A 16,001-nucleotide genomic window follows, 5' to 3' on the forward strand; every position below is an offset into this window, starting at 1 on the left:
CAAAGGTAAAACTGAAATCTCGTCGATTTGAGCGGTTTTCTAAGTGGTCTTCGGCTGTACGAGCGACTGCACGTCTTATTCACATTGCTCATCACTTCACAAACAAGGATGACACAAATCAAGAGTGTCGTAAGTGGCACATTTGTAAAGAACTCCTCACAACAGGTTGATACAAAGGGAGGTAAGAAGGACTGGTGCTGTTGCTGCCTTCCCCTCTGAAGATGGACTCACGGAACTATCTACTTCCTACCGTTCCACACTTCAAGAGCTTTTCTACAAGTATTGTAGTAATGTTTTCTTGTTTATAACAAGGTTATTATTGTGATAAATGTTAGTAGAAATCATAGATTTCGACGGGGAGTATCATGTTACACATGCATGATTTGCTTTTTCATTATGTGTGTCCCTTCTCTCTTTCCCTAGCTTCTGCTCTCTCTCTTGTCTCCTCCCCTCTTCTTCATTCTGGCTTCACCCCTCATCTCAGCTACTTGCTCCTGTTAGCTGCTCACAGCATGATTTTTTTGCCCTATCCATTTGTTCATCGGTGTATGATCTGCACAGTTTGGAATAAACTTCTTCACAATCTACAAGGTGTCGTTTGGATCGAGTCACTGTCAGCCAATTCACCTAAGATTATGGTTATCGCCATCTCAGCAGAACTGTAAGTTCAGAGATCACATTGTAATGCTTAGACTGGAGAGGCAGAACAGTGTGCCTATTTTCTCTTTAACAAAGATGAAACGACCCTCGGGGTCTGTTTGAGTATATACTGTAGGTGTGTGAACGGGACTTGTTCGCCTATTGCAATTCCCACACCTCTGGATGCTTTAACGTATGCACTATTATACCAATATTTAAAATACCCCCTGGGTAGATAGGGGACACAACCATCTTTAAAATTTGTTTCTTGAAAGAAGCATATGTCCGCATGATATTTTTTCATAAGGCGAATTATTTGTGACCTTTTTTGAGGGGTATTCAGGCCCCTGACATTAAATGAGACATATTTAATTTGAGCCATCTTCATGTGTGTAACTCAAACGGAAAGAGCTAGTGTTGGGTGAGCAGCCTAAGGTAATTTGAGCAGGCATGGGGGGGGGGGGGAAATATTGTGGATAAAACAAATGTACAAACATTTGATCTCTAAGGTAAACTTCAGCATTGAAGAAATAAGAGTGTATACAGAAAGGAACCATAGAGACTTTATAAGGGTGCGGCATAACCAGGGTAATGCACCCGTTTCCCTGGTATAACCTGGGGGTAGGAAAAATATACTAACAGTAACCAACATGATCTGACGTCCCTGCAAACAGCTAAAATGTAATAAGAATATGCCTAACCTAGCTTGCAGAATTTAGCAACTCTAGCTCTCTGGTCAGTACAGACTAACAGATCCACTTATAGTGGGGCTTAGGCAATCTAAGTGCAATGCTAGTGCAATAGCCAAAACAAGAGTCAACATGACTACGTTATCTTGAGAGCATAACAGAGGAACACAGGTGGGAGTCCAAAGAGGTTGATCCCATACAGTCTCCTGACAGTGGATTAAGCATGGTTTAAAAGAGTACCTATAAATCAGGTGATCTGAGGTCTTCAGTGGAATTTCTTCTTTGGCTGCACTTTATTCCATCTGCCTGCATCAGGAAGGGACGGGAGCGGCGCGCCGAGAGCTTCCGCCGGGAACCATGAGGGAACATCCAGAGGAGGTGAGCCTAAGAGATTCCAGGCAGCTGGTAGGTCACCTGGTACACGGACTGTGCATCTCTTACCTCCTATTGAGAAGGTTAACCCGAAGGGGAACAGCTATTTAAAGGGAACCCGTTGGGATTTAACCCCTTAGGGACAGGGCTCATTTTCACCTTAGGGTCCATTCACACGTCCGCATCCGTTCCGCAATTTTGCGGAACAAGTGCGGACCCATTCATTTTCTATGGGGACGGAATGGATGCGGACAGCTCACAATGTGCTGTCCGCATCCGCATTTGCGGAGCGCGGCCCCGATCCGATCTTGCGGACAAGAATAGATATTTCTACAGGGGTGCCGGCGGGTGTGTTGCGGATCCGCAATTTGCGGGTACGCAACACACCACGGACGTGTGAATGGAGACTTAATGACCAGGCCATTTTTTGCAAATCTGACCAGTGTCAACTTATGTGGTGATAACTTTAAAACGCTTTGACTTATCCAGGCCATTCTGAGATAGTTTTTTCGTCACATATTGTACTTCATGACACTGGTAAAATGGAGTAAAAAAATTAATAATTTTTATTTATAAAAAAATACCAAATTTACCAAAAATTTAGAAAAATTTGGAAATTTTTAAGTTTCAATTTCTCTACTTCTATAATACATAGTATTACCTCCAAAAATAGTTATTACTTTACATTCCCCATATGTCTACTTCATGTATGTATCATTTTGGGAATGTTACAAGGCTTAGAAGTTTAGAAGCAAATCTTGAAATTTTCAAAAACCCACTTTTTAAGGACCAGTTCAGGTCTGAAGTCACTTTGTGAGGCTTACATAATAGAAACCACCCAAAAATTGCCCCATTCTAGAAACTACACCCCTCAAGGTATTCAAAACTGATTTTACAAACTTTGTTAACCCTTTAGGTGTTCCACAAGAATTAATGGAATATAGAAAGACAATTTCAAAATTTTACTTTTTTTGGCAGATTTTCCATTTTAATATTTTTTTTCCAGTTTCAAAGCAAGGGTTAACAGCCAAAAAAACCTCAATATTTATGGCCCTGATTTAGTAGTTTATAGAAACACCCCATATGTGGTCATAAACTGCTGTACGGGCACACGGCAGGGCGCAGAAGGAAAGGAATGCCATACGGTTTTTGGAGGCAGATTTCGCTGGACTGTTTTTTTTTTACACCATGTGCCATTTGAAGCCCCCCTGATGCACCCCTAGAGTAGAAACTCCAAAAAAGTGACCCCATTTTAGAAACTAAACCCCTCAAGGTATTCAAAACTGATTTCACAAACTTTGTTAACCCTTTAGATGTTCCACAAGAATTAATAGAATATAGAGAGACAATTTCAAAATTTCACTTTTTTGGCAGAATTTCAATTTTAATATTTTTTTTCCAGTTACAAAGCAAGGGTTAACAGCCAAACAAAACTCAATATTTATGGCCCTGATTCTGTAGTTTACAGAAACACCCCATACGTGGTCGTAAACTGCCGTACGGGCACACGGCAGGGCGCAGAAGGAAAGGAATGCCATACAGTTTTTGGAATTTACGTATAAGAGCAAGTTGTTAACTGTATAAACAGAAAAACAGAGCGCACCATAGGGTAAAAACGTTTGGGAATTTGGAGCAAACTCCAATTTTGGAGGCTCACCTTATAGGGTTGTGCAAATGTAGGCACAACGCTATTGAAGATGTGTCGGAGATATATTCAGAGGATTAGTAGAAAGTAGAAAGAGAGGAGCATCCCTCGGCGCAAGGAACCAACCAGATGCGGATGATGAATCTTCAGATATATTGGTTGCAATAAATATATCTGAAGATTCATCATCCGCATCTGGTTGGTTCCTTGCGCCGAGGGATTCTCCTCTTTCTACTTCATACAGTTTTTGGAAGGCAGATTTTGCTGTACTGGTTTTTGACACCATGTCCCATTTGAAGCCCCCCTAATGCACCCCTAGAGTAGAAACTCCAAAAAAGTGACCCCATTTTAGAAACTACGGGATAGGGTGCTAGTTTTGTTGGTACTAGTTTAGGGTACATATGAATTTTGGTTGCTCTATATTACACTTTTTGTGAGGCAAGGTAACAAGAAATAGCTGTTTTGGCACTGTTTTTATTTTTTGTTATGTACAACATTCATCTGACAGGTTAGATCATGTGGTATTTTTATAGAGCAGGTTGTCACAGACGCGTCGATACCTAATATGTATACAATATTTTTTATTTATGTAAGTTTTACACAATGATTTCATTTTTGAAACAAAAAAAATCATGTTTTAGTGTTTCCATAGTCTGAGAGCCATAGTTTTTTAAGTTTTTGGGCGATTATCTTGGGTATCGGTATGATTTTTGCCGGATGAGATGACGGTTTGATTGGCACTATTTTGGGGTGCGTATGACTTTTTGATCGCTTGCTATTACACTTTTTGTGATGTAAGGTGACAAAAAATGGCTTTTTTTTACAGTTTATTATATTTTTTTACGGTATTCACCTGAGGGGTTAGGTTATGTGATATTTTTATAGAGCAGGTTATTACGGATGCGGGGATACCAAATTTGTATATATTTTTTATTTATGTAAGTTTTACACAATAACAGCTTTTTTAAAACCAAAAAAATTATGTTTTAGTGTTTCCATATTCTGAGCTATAGTTTTTTTAGTTTTTGGACGATTGTCTTAGGTAGGGGCTAATTTTTTGCTGGATGAGGTGACGGTTAGATTGGTAACGTTTTGGTGGGCATACGCCGTTTTTGATCGCTTACTGTTGTACTTTTTGTGATGTAAGGTGACCAAAAAATTGTTTATTTAGCACAGTTTTTATTTTTTATAGTGTTCATCTGAGGGGTTAGGTCATGTGATATGTTTATAGAGCCGGTCGATACGGACGCGGTGATACCTAATATGTCTACTTTTTTTTACCCCCTATTTATTACCTTTTTTTTTTTTACTTTATTTGGGGGAAATGCCGTTTTTTTTTTTTTTACTTGAAGCTTAATTTTTGGGGGAAAACTTTTTTTTTTAAATTTTTTTTTTTAAAACTTTAATTTTTGTCCTACTTTGGGACTTCAACTTTTGGGGTCTGATCCCCTTTACAATGCATTCCAATACTTCTGTATGGGAATGCATTGGCTGTATGAGTAATACAGTGTGTATTACTCATACAGCTTCCGGCCTGTGAGATCCAGGGGGCTGGATCTCACAGGCTCGTCAGCGGAAGGCAGCGCCGGTGCCTAAGGACGGCATCTCGCTGCCTTCCATGCCATCGGGTCCCCCCTACATCTGCACCGGGACCCCCACGTGCATTGACCCGAGGTGCCTGCTTGTTCCGATCACCGCCCGCCGCGCGGCGGTGATCGGAACTACATAGGACGGACAGGTACACCCTGTGTCCTTAAGTACCAGGACATCAGTGCATAACTATACGCCCTATGTCCCAAACAGGTTAAGAAGATCTGTGAGTGGGCGCATAAATCGCCTCTTGTTTAACCACCTCAGCTCCCCTAGCTTAACCACCTCAGCCCCCAGAGCTTAAACACCCTTAAAGACCAGGCCACTTTTTACACTTCTGACCTACCCTACTTTCACCGTTTATTGCTCGGTCATGCAACTTACCACCCAAATGAATTTTACCTCCTTTTCTTCTCACTACTAGAGCTTTCATTTGGTGGTATTTCATTGCTGCTGACATTTTTACTTTTTTTGTTATTAATCGAAATTTAAAGATTTTTTTCACTTTCAGTTGTAAAATTTTGCAAAAAAAACGACATCCATATATACATTTTGCTCTAAATTTATTGTTCTACATGTCTTTGATAAAAAAAAAATGTTTGGGTAAAAAAAAAATGGTTTGGGTAAAAGTTATAGCGTTTACAAACTATGGTACAAAAATGTGAATTTCCGCTTTTTAAAGCAGCTCTGACTTTCTGAGCACCTGTCATGTTTCCTGAGGTTCTACAATGCCCAGACAGTACAAACACCCCACAAATGACCCCATTTCAGAAAGTAGACACCCTAAGGTATTCGCTGATGGGCATAGTGAGTTCATAGAACTTTTTATTTTTTGTCACAAGTTAGCGGAAAATGATGATTTTTTTTTATTTATTTTTTTCTTACAAAGTCTCATATTCCACTAACTTGTGACAAAAAATAAAAACTTCCATGAACTCACTATGCCCATCACGAAATACCTTGGGGTGTCTTCTTTTAAAAATGGGGTCACTTGTGGGGTAGTTATACTGCCCTGGCATTTTAGGGGCCCAAATGCGTGCGAAGTAGCTTGAAATCAAAATCTGTAAAAAATGGCCGGTGAAATCCGAAAGGTGCTCTTTGGAATGTGGGCCCTTTTGCCCATCTAGGCTGCAAAAAAGTGTCACACATCTGGTATTGCCGTACTCAGGAGAAGTTGGGCAATGTGTTTTGGGGTGTCATTTTACATATACCCATGCTGGGTGAGAGAAATATATTGGCAAAAGACAACTTTTCCCATTTTTTTTATACAAAGTTGGCATTTGATCAAGATATTTATCTCACCCAGCATGGGTATATACGCGTCCTCTCGCGAGACACGAGATTTCCTGTGAACGCGCGCACACAGGCGCGCGCTTTCACAGGATCGGAAGGTAAGCGAGTGGACCTCCAGCCTGCCAGCGGCGATCGTTCGCTGGCAGGCTGGAGATGCGATTTTTTTAACCCCTAACAGGTATATTAGACGCTGTTTTGATAACAGCGTCTAATATACCTGCTACCTGGTCCTCTGGTGGTCCCTTTTGTTTGGATCGACCACCAGAGGACACAGGCAGCTCAGTAATAAGCAGCACCAAACACCACTACACTACACGCCCCCCTGTCACTTATTAACCTCTGATCACCCCATATAGACTCCCTGATCACCCCCTTGTAAGGCTCCATTCAGACGTCCGTATGTTTTTTACGGATCCACTGATACATGGATCGGATCCGCAAAACACATACGGACGTCTGAATGGAGCCTTACAGGGGGGTGATCAATGACGGGGGTGATCACCCCATATAGACTCCCTGATTACCCCCCTGTCATTGATCACCCCCTTGTCATTGATCACCCCCCTGTAAGGCTCCATTCAGACGTACGTATGTTTTTTACGGATACATGGATCGGATCCGCAAAACACATACAGACGTCTGACTAGAGCCTTACAGGGGGGTGATCACCCCATATAGACTCCCTGATCACCCCCCTGTCATTGATCACCCCCCTGTCATTGATCATCCCCCTGTAAGGCTCCAATCAGACGTCCGTATGTTTTTTACGGATCCACGGATACATGGATCGGATCCGCAAAACACGTACGGACATCTGAATGGAGCCTTACAGGGGGGTGATCTATGACAGGGGGGTGATCACCCCATATAGACTCCCTGATCACCCCCCTGTCATTGATCACCCCCCTGTAAGGCTCCATTCAGACGTCCGTATGTTTTTTACGGATCCACGGATACATGGATCGGATCCGCAAAACACGTATGGACATCTGAATGGAGCCTTACAGGGGGGTGATCAATGACAGGGAGGTGATCACCCCATATAGACTCCCTGATCACCCCCCTGTCATTGATCACCCCCTGTAAGGCTCCATTCAGACATTTTTTTGGGCCAAGTTAGCGGAAATTATTATTATTTTTTTTTTTCTTACAAAGTCTCATATTCCACTAACTCGTGTCAAAAAATAAAATCTCACATGAACTCACCATACCCCTCACGGAATCCAAATGCGTAAAATTTTTTAGACATTTATATTCCAGACTTCTTCTCACGCTTTAGGGCCCCTAAAATACCAGGGCAGTATAAATACCCCACATGTGACCCCATTTCGGAAAGTAGACACCCCAAGGTATTTGCTGAGGGGCATATTGAGTCCATGAAAGATTGAAATTTTTGTCCCAAGTTAGCGGAAAGGGAGACTTTGTGAGAAAAAACTAAAAGAAAATCAATTTCCGCTAACTTGTGGCAAATAAAATAATTTCTATGAACTCGCCATGCCCCTCATTGAATACCTTGGGGTGTCTTCTTTCCAAAATGGGGTCACATGTGGGGTATTTATACTGCCCTGGCATTTTAGGGGCCCTAAAGCGTGAGAAGAAGTCTGGGATCCAAATGTCTAAAAATGCCCTCCTAAAAGGAATGTGGGCCCCTTTGCGCATCTAGGCTGCAAAAAAGTGTCACACATCTGGTATCGCCGTACTCAGGAGAAGTTGTGGAATGTGTTTTGGGGTGTCATTTTACATATACCCATGCTGGGTGACAAAAAATCAAAACTTCCATGAACTCACTATGCCCATCACGAAATACCTTGGGGTGTCTTCTTTCCAAAATGGGGTCACTTGTGGGGTAGTTATACTGCCCTGGCATTCTAGGGGCCCTAATGTGTGGTAAGTAGTTTGAAATCAAAATGTGTAAAAAATGACCTGTGAAATCCTAAAGGTGCTCTTTGGAATGTGGGCCCCTTTGCCCACCTAGTCTGCAAAAAAGTGTCACACATGTGGTATTGCCGTACTCAGGAGAAGTTGGGCAATGTGTTTTGGGGTGTCATTTTACATATACCCATGCTGGGTGAGAAAAATATCTCGGCAAAAGACAACTTTTCCTATTTTTTTATACAAAGTTGGCATTTGACCGAGATATTTCTCTCACCCAGCATGGGTATATGTAAAATGACACCCCAAAACACATTCCACAACTTCTCCTGAGTACGGCGATACCAGATGTGTGACACTTTTTTGCAGCCTAGATGCGCAAAGGGGCCCACATTCCTTTTAGGAGGGCATTTTTAGACATTTGGATCCCAGACTTCTTCTCACGCTTTAGGGCCCCTAAAATGCCAGGGCAGTATAAATACCCCACATGTGACCCCATTTTGGAAAGAAGACACCCCAAGGTATTCAATGAGGGGCATGGCGAGTTCATAGAAATTATTTTATTTGCCACAAGTTAGCGGAAATTGATTTTCTTTTAGTTTTTTCTCACAAAGTCTCCCTTTCCGCTAACTTGGGACAAAAATTTCAATCTTTCATGGACTCAATATGCCCCTCAGCGAATACCTTGGGGTGTCTACTTTCCGAAATGGGGTCACATGTGGGGTATTTATACTGCCCTGGTATTTTAGGGGCCCTAAAGCGTGAGAAGAAGTCTGGAATATAAATGTCTAAAAAATTTTACGCATTTGGATTCCGTGAGGGGTATGGTGAGTTCATGTGAGATTTTATTTTTTGACACGAGTTAGTGGAATATGAGACTTTGTAAGAAAAAAAAAAAATAATAATAATTTCCGCTAACTTGGCCCAAAAAAATGTCTGAATGGAGCCTTAGGGGGGTGATCAGGGAGTCTATATGGGGTGATCACCTCCCTGTCATTGATCACCCCCCTGTAAGGCTCCATTCAGATGTCCATACGTGTTTTGCGGATCCGATCCATGTATCCGTGGATCCGTAAAAAACATACGGACGTCTGAATGGAGCCTTACAGGGGGGTGATCAATGACAGGGGGGTGATCAGGGAGTCTATATGGGGTGATCACCCCCCTGTCATAGATCACCCCCCTGTAAGGCTCCATTCAGATGTCCGTACGTGTTTTGCGGATCCGATCCATGTATCCGTGGATCCGTAAAAAACATACGGACGTCTGATTGGAGCCTTACAGGGGGGTGATCAATGACAGGGGGGTGATCAATGACAGGGGGTGATCAATGACAGGGGGGTAATCAGGGAGTCTATATGGGGTGATCACCCCCGTCATTGATCACCCCCCTGTAAGGCTCCATTCAGACGTCCGTATTTTTTTTGCGGATCCGATCCATGTATCAGTGGATCCGTAAAAAACATACGGACGTCTGAATGGAGCCTTACAAGGGGGTGATCAATGACAGGGGGGTGATCAGGGAGTCTATATGGGGTGATCAGAGGTTAATAAGTGACAGGGGGGCGTGTAGTGTAGTGGTGTTTGGTGCTGCTTATTACTGAGCTGCCTGTGTCCTCTGGTGGTCGATCCAAACAAAAGGGACCACCAGAGGACCAGGTAGCAGGTATATTAGACGCTGTTATCAAAACAGCGTCTAATATACCTGTTAGGGGTTAAAAAAATCGCATCTCCAGCCTGCCAGCGAACGATCGCCGCTGGCAGGCTGGAGATCCACTCGCTTACCTTCCGATCCTGTGAAAGCGCGCGCCTGTGTGCGCGCGTTCACAGGAAATCTCGTGTCTCGCGAGAGGACGCGTATATGCGTCCAGGAGGAATGAATCGACCGCCTCCAGGACGCGTCGCTGCGTTCGGCGGTCCGAGGCGGTTAATGTAGACGGCCCCAGGTCCTGAAATACAGTCCTGATCAAAAGTTTAAGACCACTTGAAAGACGGCAAAAAATCATATTTTACATTGTTGGATCTTAACAAGGTTCCAAGTAGAGCTTCAACATGCAACAAGAAGAAATGAAAGTGAGACAAAACATTTTTTGAGCATTCAATTAATTGAAAATAACGATTAAACTGAAACAGGCTGTTTTTCAGCTGATCCAAATTTTAGGACCACATGCCTTTAAAAGGCCAAATCTGTGCAAAGATGTGGATTCATTGTCATTTTCTGTCAGGTAGTCACACGTTGTGATGGCTAAGGCAAAAAAACTCTCCCTTTTTGAACATGGTCGGGTTGTTGAACTGCATAAGCAGGGTCTCTCACAGCACGCCATCGCTGCTGAGGTGGGACGCAGTAAGACAGTTATTTGGAATTTCTTAAATGATCCTGAGGGTTATGGAACAAAAAAGTCAAGTGGAAGACCCAATAAAATTTCATCAGCACTGAGCAGGAGGATCCAATTGGCTGTCCGTCAAGACACTGGACAATCCTCGACCCAAATTAAGGCCCTTACTGGTGCTGACTGCTGCCCCATAACCATGAGACGGCATCTGAGACTGAAGGGCTTCAAAAACAAAAAACGTCTTCAAAGACCTCGTCTCCTTGAACGCCACAGAACTAATGGTCTGGGTGCTTTTTCCTTCAGTGGAACAATGGAGCTTCAGGAAGTGCAGGGGCGTCAAACGGCCGCTGGCTATGTCCAGATGTTGCAGAGAGCATTCCTCATGACTGAGGGCCCTCGTCTGTGTGGTAACGACTGGGTTTTTCAACAGGACAACGCTACAGTACACAATGCCCGCAGGACAAGTGACTTCTTCCAGGAGAATAACATCACTCTTTTGGCCCATCCTGCGTGTTCCCCTGATCTAAATCCAATTGAGAACCTTTTGGGGATGGATGGCAAGGGAAGTTTACAAAAATGGACAACAGTTCCAGACAGTAGATGGCCTTCGTGCGGCCGTCTTCACCACTTGGAGAAATGTTCCCACTCACCTCATGGAAACGCTTGCATCAAGCATGACGAAACAAATTTTGCAAGTGATAAACAATAACGGCGGAGCTACTGATTACTGAGTTCATGTTTGGAAGTTGGATTTCTGTTTTGGGGGGCGTTTAGTTTTTTTTGGAGGTGTGGTCCTAAACTTTTGATCAGCTGAAAAGCAGCCTGTTTCAGTTTATTCGTTATTTTCATTAAATTGAATGCAAAAATTTTTTTTGTCTCACTCCCATTTCTTCTTGTTGCATGTTGAAGCTCTACTTGGAACCTTGTTAAGATCCAACAATGTAAAATATGATTTTTTGCCATTTTTCAAGTGGTCTTAAACTTTTGATCAGGACTGTAGCAGGACCTTGGATCCTTCCAAAGTCACATCTTTCTTCTCTCTAGCTGATTTAAGTAGCGCTGCTGTGTCTGTGTACTTCAGGAGACCACATACAACGTCTCACGGCTGCTCTCCCTCCTTTGGCTTGGGTCTAAGGGACCTGTGAATGCGTTCAATGACAATCTCTGCAGCCCTCTCAGCTCCCAGTACATCTGTAAATATGACATCGGCCGTACAAAGTAACTCTGCATGCAGGACGCTCTCAGGGACACCTTGCAGCCTGATGTTTTTGCGCCTGCTCCGGTTTTCTTGGTCCTTAATGAGGGCATAAGCGGTGTTAAGTGAATCCATGTGTGCCGCGCTGTTATCCAGGACTCGACAGTAGGTAAGTATGGCTGCTTGATTACATTTAAGGGATTCCACTTGGTGCCCGATGTGTTTTACATCGCTTTTAATCTCGGCCAGGTCTTGAATTAGCGGAGCAAGAGCCACAGACAAGGCATGTTGTATAAATTCCATGGTGATGTTAGCTGGGCCGACGGTATGTTCGCCAGAAACCTCATCCGAAGCTTCTCCACTCTCTCCATCAGCTCCAGTGGGCCAGTCCTCGTGGCCTCCGGGCGCCATCTTGTCTGAAGTTGCAGCATATGATACAGCCTTCTTGTGGAGAAATTTTTCCATTTCGGACGAGCCTCTGTCTGTCTTATTCTGGTCGGCTTTGTACTGGGACCTATCCTTGACAATTTTGACCATTGTTTGGTTGGCTGAGCCACAAGATAGACAAGTTTGCAGGGCTGTTAGTGGAGGAGCTCACTCACACTCGTCCGTCTTGGTGAGCAGCCAGGCTCCGCCCCAATATATAAATATTATTTTATATATAAATATTAATATAGATTTACTCATTTCCCTAGTTCTGTTCTGGCCCCTTTGTTGACAAGAAGTTGCAGAGCTGTGGGGACATGTAACAACAACCTCTGAGGTTTTCATCATGAATATTTGTGGGTGTCGAAAAAAAACACCTTTCCCCTCCCCCTGCTCTGCAAAAGGAGTGAATGAAATTACTGCCCTGACTGCTGAGATACTCATGTTGTATGTGTGGTACTAAAAGTCCAGCTGTACAGTACAATGACATTGCTGATACACACAGGAACCTCCCCCTACCTGTTCTCATGCAATGCTTTGCAGACAGCAGAACAGTACAGAGGAGAGAACTTCTCCAGTCTTTTTCAGCTCTGTGTTTGCAGGGCGAGGAGGGAGGGAAGATCCTGTGCACAGCGTTTATCTCTTCAGTGCCTGAATAACAGGAAACCCTGCAGCTGCTCAGCACCTGAGGCAGAGCCTCCAGCCCTGAGTCTGTACTGCTGATGGTAGAAGGGGTTAAACCATCCTGAAGAATCCAGTGGGAGGGGAGACACAGGGAAGACAGGTCAGCCACCAGATTGTGCAGGGGCAGGGCTTATCTCTACAACCAGTACAGCCTTCACAGTGACGTTCAGTGCACACAGGCAGTCCTGCTCCTCAGGCTTGTTCATAGAATGTCAGAGCAGGGAAAGAAGCTGACATCACAGGTCATATGACACTCAGCTAACTAGGAGAACAGGGCCACTGTTGATGAAGGAAGTAATTTGAAAACCTCTTAGATTTGCTTAGTTAGAAACATACAAAGACCAAAAAAAATTACTTGGACAACCCCTTTAAGAGACAATGATGACCACTGTAAGATCTCACCCCTCCCAATAACATCAGAAAAGAGCTCAGTTCATAAAGCTCTTATTTTGGAATAATGGTTATTCCATAGTGGTGTAAAGTCAAATAATGAATTAATGTTCTTAACTGTTTCACCCCAGTTTTTTTTTTTTTTTTTCCATTTTCATTTTTCACTTCCTGCTATTGCGGGGCCAAAACTTTTTTATTTTTCTGATCACTTAGCCACATGAGAGCTTGTGTTTTTGCAGGACAAGTTGTCCTGTCTAATGGCACCATTTAAAGTGCCGTTTCATTTTTTTTATACCCTAATGGTATAGTACACCCTGCTGTATAAATGCTTTTGTGCTTTAAAATGTAATCATTTTCAGTTTTACCTGATAACTCCCAGAAATGTGTGCTACTTTCCTATTCTGAAGCCTCTTCTCACAGCGTTGTCATGTGCAGACGTTTAGATGCTGCTTTCTCCTGAATGGTAGCAGCTAGAAACATGCAACTGGTCTTGTTTGAAAGCTTTAAAACAAGACCAGAATGACAACTAAAGTCCAAGCAACATAGGAGAAATCACTGTTAGAAATCGAGTTGGGAATAATCACGGGTAAAACCTGCTTTTACTTTCAGCTGCATTCACAGCATACTGATTTCTATCAGTGATATCTTCCCCTGAACTGAACAGATTGCTGTCATTCTGGTATTGTCTGAGAGCTTGGAATGTCAGCTTTCACACAATTTGGTACTATATCTCTAGCTGGTGTCAAACCAGAGATATGAGCAGATAAAGCAGCCCCCCCCCCCCCCCCCTCCCTGTCAGTGTGGAGGAGAATGAGGGAGCAGCTGCACAGCTGACAGGAGGAGAGAAAAATAAATAAGAATAATATATAGAAATGTGCTTACTGATTTCATGTAATGAAGAGCTTGTCTGTCTCTGGTTAGCTGTATGTGAGAGGATACACACTGCTCTGGGGTAGTGGGGGAGGTTATTTGCATTCTGATTGGTCTTGTCTGTCTCTGGTTAGCTGTATGTGAGAGGATACACACTGCTCTGGGGTAGTGGGGGAGGTTATCTGCATTCTGATTGGTCTTGTCTGTCTCTGGTTAGCTTTAGCTGTATGTGAGAGGATGCACACTGCTCTGGGGTAGTGGGGGAGGTTATCTGCATTTTTTTTTTTATTATAAACTTTCTTTATTTTTCCATATAATACAAGTACAGTGGGGGTGCATGACATAAATATCACATTTAGTATTAATACATTCAATCACTTCATATAATTATGGTAGAGACAGATATATCCACATCAAAAGAATCGTCAGTGTTCCCACCCCCTGTTCCTATTACCAATAAAAAAGAAGGGGTATTATTTTTCTCCCTACCCAACCCGAAAACCTTCCATCTTCCCTTTCTTGTCGTCTTGCCGCCTCTGAAGCCCAGCGGGAATGACAGTGGTCCCATCGAGCGTGCAGCTTCATCGAACACCCGAGTAGAATAAATACATCACTTAAGAGGAGGGGACCCGGCCGACCCCAACACGCAAGCTATGACCATTTTGCCCATGACCTTTCCCATTGTGCCGACTGTTTTTTCGATATGCATGCGATTTTTTCATATTGCTTCACCTTATCCATCAGTTTTTTCCATTTTGCAAGAGAGGGGGGATCAGCAGATCCACACTTTCTTGCAATTATTACTCTAGCTAATAACATGCTCTTCAGCCAAGCTATAAGGTCCTGCCTATTAGCGTTATCAGGTCCCAATGTTCCCAGAATAGCGAGCTCTACTCCCATTTCCAGACCATTGCCCAGTTTGTTAACCAGCAATTTGTATATTTCTGCCCAATATTGCTGGATTTTTGGACAGCTCCAAATCATATGGAAAAAATCTATCTGTTGTGGGATAAGGTATAATCGGTGTACTATTTTAAATTGTATAAGTCTAAAATTAGCAGAAGTGATAACCCAATTTATATTTTTATATACCCTTACCCATTGAATGTTAGTCTCCTCCAATCTCCCGTTCCCACTTCTTTTCACTTTTAAATTGTGTCATGTTAGCTAATCCATCTTTAATTTGCTTATAAATCTGTGATATAGAAGTTTTTAAATCTTTCTGATAAAAGCAGAAATCTGTGAAACTATTATCTCAGGGGTGTGGAATTGCTATCGCCCGACGCCCAGGACATGCAGTTCCGGGCGCCGGGCAAGTAGTTTGAACAGTTGTTTAGCCCTGTGCGGGCAAGTAGCAGGGACATGTCGGTTGGGCAGTAATAGGAGCGGTCATATGCTAGCCGCGAGCTGACCGCTCCTACATCTATGTCAGCCTGCCCCTGCATCGTGCATATGAGTACCATACATATCACTTCCTGCAGGCGGCCCCCGCTCCTCCCGGCTCCTGTATCGAAGTCTCCGCCCACCTGCCAGCACAGGAGCGCACAGTAAGTCATCACACCGTCTCCAGAGACTGAGTAATTGCAGGCCAAGATGAAAGAAGAGGAGTGAGAGACCCCACGGCCCCCTGCAGATGAGCGTTCCTCCCGGAGCCTGTCCACATCGCAGCTCCCGGCCTGACCTGCAAGCGCTGACTGGGGTCACATAGCATTATACTGATTTATGATGCTATGTAACCCTTACAGTTCTGGAATGTGTTGGATAACACTGACAGCATTATGTCAGTGTTATCCAATACATTTCAGAACTGTAAGGGTTACATAGCATCATAAATCAGTATAATGCTATGTGACCCCAGTCAGCGCTTGCAGGTCAGGCCGGGAGCTGCGATGTGGACAGGCTCCGGGAGGAACGCTCATCTGCAGGGGTGTCAGAAATAAAGGTTGTGCTGTCTGTCTTCTGAGGCTCTGGCCCTGCCTGCAATCTGCACTGCACGTGGCACT

The 16,001-nt window shown here is 43.5% G+C and overlaps 1 long non-coding RNA gene across 1 annotated transcript; it reads left to right on the top strand.

The window, feature by feature from the left end:
- The first annotated feature begins 559 nt into the window (after nucleotides 1–559).
- On the top strand, nucleotides 560–15,269 carry LOC120979713. The gene is made up of 3 exons (XR_005774367.1): nucleotides 560–665; nucleotides 13,865–13,869; nucleotides 15,258–15,269. It is a non-coding gene; the product is annotated as an uncharacterized LOC120979713 (long non-coding RNA).
- Nucleotides 15,270–16,001: the final 732 nt, after the last annotated feature.

Source organism: Bufo bufo, chromosome 9 (genome assembly GCF_905171765.1).
Source record: "Bufo bufo chromosome 9, aBufBuf1.1, whole genome shotgun sequence".
NCBI classification, from domain to species: Eukaryota; Metazoa; Chordata; class Amphibia; order Anura; family Bufonidae; genus Bufo; species Bufo bufo.